The sequence below is a fragment of the Calidris pugnax genome, unplaced genomic scaffold (genome assembly GCF_001431845.1).
Source record: "Calidris pugnax isolate Ruff unplaced genomic scaffold, ASM143184v1 scaffold118, whole genome shotgun sequence".
In the NCBI taxonomy this organism is placed as follows: Eukaryota; Metazoa; Chordata; class Aves; order Charadriiformes; family Scolopacidae; genus Calidris; species Calidris pugnax.
This window is the reverse complement of record NW_015090855.1, coordinates 3,503,263-3,509,318: the sequence shown is the minus strand read 5'-3', so window position 1 is coordinate 3,509,318 and position 6,056 is coordinate 3,503,263.

The following is a 6,056-nucleotide window of genomic DNA, read 5'->3' as shown; positions in this document are numbered from 1 at the left end:
GCTACCTTAAGGCAGACAATTTTGTTTCCTTGCCCATGGGTCAGTTCTCAGGGATCTGCCTCCACAGCACGGTTCCGGGCAGCAATAACTGCCACCCTTTAAGGCAGTTTTGATATTTGAATGCATTTGAAATATGCTATAAAAAGTAAGGGAATTAATCTAGAGGTGCCTTCTTCAGTCTGGGAACAGCTTGTGAAACTCCGAGAGGTACTTCCATTGTTTTGATGATGTGCCCTGCTGCAAATATTATTGGTGGGCCTGAAATTTCAATGCAACTTAAGATCAAAACAAAGCAGAGGCAAACTTCTTTAATGGAAGGCAAAATGGAAAACGACCCCAAAAGGAGAAGTGGAGAAAATGCTGACATTTGAATTACACCTACAGCATAGCACAAGTGTCAGAATTGAAATGTGGCCATAAAACTCTTGTTTTACAGACTTGTGAACTCTGTAAGATCTTGGAGTTTTGGTGGAGATCAACTTATTTTAGAACAAGTGTGAACAGAGCTCACCCAACGGCGTGAGGAAAGCTGTATTACCAAATACAGAATGTAAACATGTCATCATATCAAAATAATGCATTTAGGCTTCAATTTTAGAACCAGTTCAGCGTACACCGACCTCTGCATGTGTGAGCTGTCAGCTCAGGGTTGGGCATTTAATATTAGACTTTTTTTTAATTGAAGAATGAACGGTGCGAGGTGCTAATTAGCATGGGTGAATATGCTTTTATTTGACCATATCCAAGCAATGGAAAGAAGTAGCTTATAGATTGAGAGTTGAGAAGACTGGAAGCTCAAACTAATCAAGAAAGGGAGAGGATTAACAGCCAGTCCCTAGATCCGACTCTTGATATTCGGAGTAAAGGCCACGTGATACCGGGAAGGACAATTTGGAAAGTTACAACAAAAGTTTAGAGCTCTGGTGCTGATAACTGAGCCATTCTGGGCAGAGGGTACGACTTCATTATCTTCAGTTTGTTTATCTACTCAAGCAGCCTTTTTTACATCATTTCTATTTCACCGATTCGCTGCACAGCATAAACGCATAGAGGGCTGAAGTTTGTTTCTGTTTTCTGTCCAAAGGAAGGGCTTGTGTGCCTGAAGGCTCTCCTCTCTCTTCCCACCTACATCTAATAAAAGGTACTACTTCTCCATGTAAATCTTTATTCTCTTTCTACCACCACAGCAGCAGCAGTGCTGCTGTTAACTGCTATTGTGATATACTCCACCAAACGGCTAACGTGAGCTTGAGTAAATAACACTCAAATCCCACAGATCTTTCACCCCGTGAGTTATAAGAAAAGAGAACACACACATCATGGTGTGCCGTCATTCTGAAAAGGATCCATTTGCAGAACAAAGTACAGGAACAGAACTGTAGGTTTTGAGCAAAGTGAGCTTCGAGAAAGGGATATATTTTCTTTGAGAAATCTACATGCTATTGAACAAGCTCCTGTTTACGTGTCTTTCCCTACCCTACGTGTACTGTGATAAGTAAAAAGAAAAGACATGTCACGCTTCAAGTCTGTTAAAGTTCATACACAGCGAAAACAAAACAAAATCAAGGTCAAATAGAAAATCTTTAATAGCTGTTCTGTCAACGTGCCTCACAGGGCTTGAGATCTACGAGTTTATACAGACAGGATGTATAAAACAGTGAAAGAAAAACCCTGCAATTTCTTTCTCATTATAAAAATAAACTGCTCTACGTTAAATGTGCTGCTTAGAAAGTAACTAAACCTTCACATTTTAGCTCTGAGCACAAAAATACCTACGAATGCATTTTTAAAGAATGCAGCACTTTGGTCTAGAATGCAAGGGGGGTTGGGGGGTGTGTGTGTGGAGAAAAAAAAAAAAAAAAAAGCTGCAGTTGATGAGCGGGAGGCTGGTAACTGAATCTGGGCTGAGGAGATAGTCCCTGCTGCAGCAGCCGGACACATTCTTGGGGGGGAGGGCGCGGGAGCCTTCTGCATGGCCACTGCACCCAGCCGCTCCATGGATTATCTGATGTTGCAAGAACCTGATTGCTTGCAGCTTTCTCATCGCCCTCTCATCTGTGTCTTCATTTAGTAAATCGAATCATGTGAGCACGTTAGGCAAATCTGAGACCGTGTCTAACGACCAGCACCTCTGCAGCAGGCGTTTCCTGTAAACACACCAGGGCCCGCGCCGCTGCGGGGGCAAAAACAGGAGAATCATCTGACACGATGGGATTTTCTCTTGCTCGTCGCTGAAATAATGCTGAAAGAAGTAATTTGTGCAAAGGGGAAATTCGAAAACAAGCCACAAAACACTGATAAAGCCTGCTTGTAAGAGATTCTCTGTTCTCTAGTCTGGCTCATCTGAACATCGCACAAAAAAATTATGAATAATTTTGTAAGCAAAGAAGCAAAATGATCCTGATTCTACAAAAAGAAATTGTGCAGAAATGAAGAATGCAAAATTTTGTATTCCAATTCATGGCCTGGATGCCCCAAATAATTTTAAAGAGGACTTTAAAATTTGCTTTCTAACTTTGAGCCATTATGTTACACTCTGATCATGGTTTCAAGCTTATCTCCTTGAAAGCTAAAACGCTGCGTATTTACTGTATTTATCTATTCATGCCAGCAAACGGAGAATGTCATGTAGTGACTTGACTGCTAGAGCAGGGGCTTTAAAAAAAAAAAAAAAAAAAGACCTGCCAAATTTTGTGAGCCTTGTGAGAGAGAAGACTTGCCCAAGATCACGCAGGAAGTCTGTGGCAGGGCTGGGACTGAGCCCAGATCCCTTAAATCCCATTTGTGCCTTAACCACAGGACGGGCCAGATTTAATAAGTGCCTGAATACGAATCTAAAGTGAGAGAGTCCCTGTGCAAAAAGGATCAATCCTGGCGGATCTCCTGCTGCCTGGTACAGACAGGGTATTTTGCTGCTCAGGTCAGTTGTTGGAGACAAACATCCACAGCAGCCCTCGAAAGACTTCACGTTTAGGTAAAGGCTTCCTGTGGCCCCGTCAGCTCTGTTTCCATTCTCTCTGACAGCCAGAGAGTGTTCTCATGTGCACGATGCAGAAGAACAGGCCTTGAGCCAGTTCGTAAGACTTTTAGTATGGATTTTTACATAACATAAAGGCACCTAATGTAATTTAAAAGAACTTATAAATTTAAGTACATTAGGAGTTTGGGGACTGGAACTAAACTTTTCAGCTTTTGGCAATGTTATTTTAGGTTTTTTTCTGTTGTTATGGAGGAGATTATCACAATTTTGGGCATGCTGCCTGGTTCCAAAGTCTACTTTGGGGCTAGGTTTAATATTGCGAGACTGTGTAGCAACATATAGTGCAGAACAGTAAACACGGGTCTGTCAGTCTTTCCTGTGCATTTGTTGTAGAAGTTTTTACTTCATCCACAATACACAGATTGCCTTTCTGGAGAAGCTTGAGCAGCAAATGTCCTCAACACAAGGCAAAACAGAGGGAGAAGAAAATATAAGATTTATTTTCACAAGTTGTTCACAAGTTTGTATCAAACATTTCCAGCGTCATGAGCATAAATCACAGAGGTCATTGTGTAAATAGGTAAAAATAAATTGGATGTTTTCATTTTGGTCATGTAATGTGATACTATATGATGCATTTTGAGAAAAAAAAAGGGTAAAAAAGAAGAAAAGTCTTAAGATATTCTGACCCTCTTATTTTTTTCCTGAAATGGTCTTTTTCTTTTCTTATGTTTTCTGCAGAGGTACCACATCTCAGTGAATAAAAACCATACGGCTTCTATATTCTCTGCTAAATCATGTTTACAGTCATCCAGAGTCCTGGCCCCAGTGAAACACCCCTTGTGATCAAGAAGGTCAGTATATTTCACCTGAAAAGTACAAATCTTTAAAAAGGGGTAAAGAAATGAAAGGGGGGGGGGAGGGGAAGTAATGGGCTTTGGTATGTCGTGAGAACAAGAACTATTGCAAAAATCGACTCTGCAAGTCTTTTAGGAGACATAGTTAAGAGCAAAAGCACAAGTTGAGTATTTTTAAAAGTTTGTGGGCCCTGAAGGTTTTTTTTTTTCAAGATTTCAATATAATGACTTTCAAAATGCTAAAATCAGAAAACAATAAAAAGATTGATTTTTTTAACAGTCATGATGTTTCAGAGAGTCATGTGACTCAGGGTGTAGCAAACCTGGGAACTCCCACACCCATTTCCAGCAAAATTCTGCATTGTTCTTCTCCCATGCTGCCATTTGCAGATAATCGATACTTAATGCAGCAAGTGCCACTGAAGGGAACGGGCCTGCTCCTGTGCTTAAACTTGGGAGTGTTTGTGGGATCAGGTTTGGTCACATAGTACACATCAGTGTGCAGCAAGTTACAAAGAAACGTGAAGCTCTTGCAATAGAGTGGAATATTTTGCATGCGTGTACAAACACCTGGCTCCGACACATCACACTGCAAGAAAAAAAAAAAATCACACTTGAAAAAACCCAATTGAAATTGCTCATGGTGAGCCAAGCCCTACATCAGTTTCCTCCCGTATCAATTCAAAACTCTTGGAGCAGCAGGAGGATCATGACCTAACGCCTGAAATCCTGTAAAGCAGCAGAATAAGGCAAAATCCCGTGGTCACGGTTGACACAGCTGAGTCACAGAGAGGTTTTCTTAACTCACAGGGAAGTAGTGAGGATGCACCTTCTACCTATGTGCCTAGTTGAAGGGCCAGGTCTTCAACATATATATATTTTAAAAGTTTGACCTTATCAGTTTTGACCTTCTTTTCATTGAAAGAATTTGCTTCAAGTTACTGTGAGGCAAGATTGGAATTTGCCAATAAAGATATTTCATCTTCCAGAATTACCTGGTGAGTAAGTGTATTACCACATTCTGTAATGTTTTTGATTAATCTTTATTTGACATGTAAGTGACCTAAATTTCAACCAGGGTTGTGTTGCTCATCTTAGACTGGGAGAACATTTTGAGAAAACTTTAAAAACCACATTAACCCCCTCCACACACACCATTTTAGTTGCAATTATTTTAGAAATGTCCTCCATTCAGGCAGGATGATTTTTATACTGAAGCAAATAAGCCCCTGGGTGCGATCTAAACCCAGTGATGTAAACTAAACTGACTTTAACAGGTCTCCGTGTGTCTTTGGGGGAAAAACAAAAGGAGAGACCACATGGAAACTCACCTCTTTCTTATCCCATTTACTGGGAGAAGGTGCTAACCTCAGAGTCTAGCAGAGATTAAGCACTCTGCCAACAGTATTACAGATTGCATTTAACTCCTGAAAAGCTCCTCAGTTCCAAGTGGAATACTTCAAAAAGTATTTTAAGTCTTTGGCTGCTGCATTTAATTCCACGCAGAGTCGGCACCTCTAGAGCAGTAAAGCTACTGCCAGAACAGCCCAGCGCTTATGACTGTCGAAGGAAATGCAAAATACATGAATCCTTGGCCTCTTTTGGGTCGTTTCTGCTGCCAGTTGCCATCTTTCTGCCCCATTTCCCTCCCCACGAGGCAGCATCTCCGCGTGACCGGCTGGGCAGGGGTCAGAGGTTACGGGGGCTCCCAAAATCAGGGCACAAAGGGGTGGTTGGGGCCGCTTTACCCAACCATCCACCGGAGGAACCTGGCGGCGGGCACTCCGGAGGGGCACTGCTTTTATTTACATTTGCTGTAGGATCAGGCCGGGCCGATCCGGCCCGTAACGGCCCCTCTGCTGTACGTGGGGGCGATACAAGGCTTTACACAAGCGTCCTCCGCCGCCGTTTTGTTATTCAGGGCGATAACCATCGCCTCAAATCGCGACAGACAAAAGGCCGCCGGGTCCCAACCGGGCTCCCGCGCTCCCCCACACCCCGCGGCGGCACAAAGGGAACGATCTCGCCGCGGCCTTCGCCTTCACCGCCCGCCAGGCCCAGGGACGAGCGGCTACCGGGCCGAAGGGCCGCTCTCCGGCCGCCCGGGGACCCGCTCCTCAGCCCGGGGCCCGGCCGCGCCGCCCCCCGCCTCACGGGCCGCCCGCCTCACGCCGAGAGGGGGCGTGGCCTGCGCCGAGAGGGGGCGTGGCCTGCGCGCG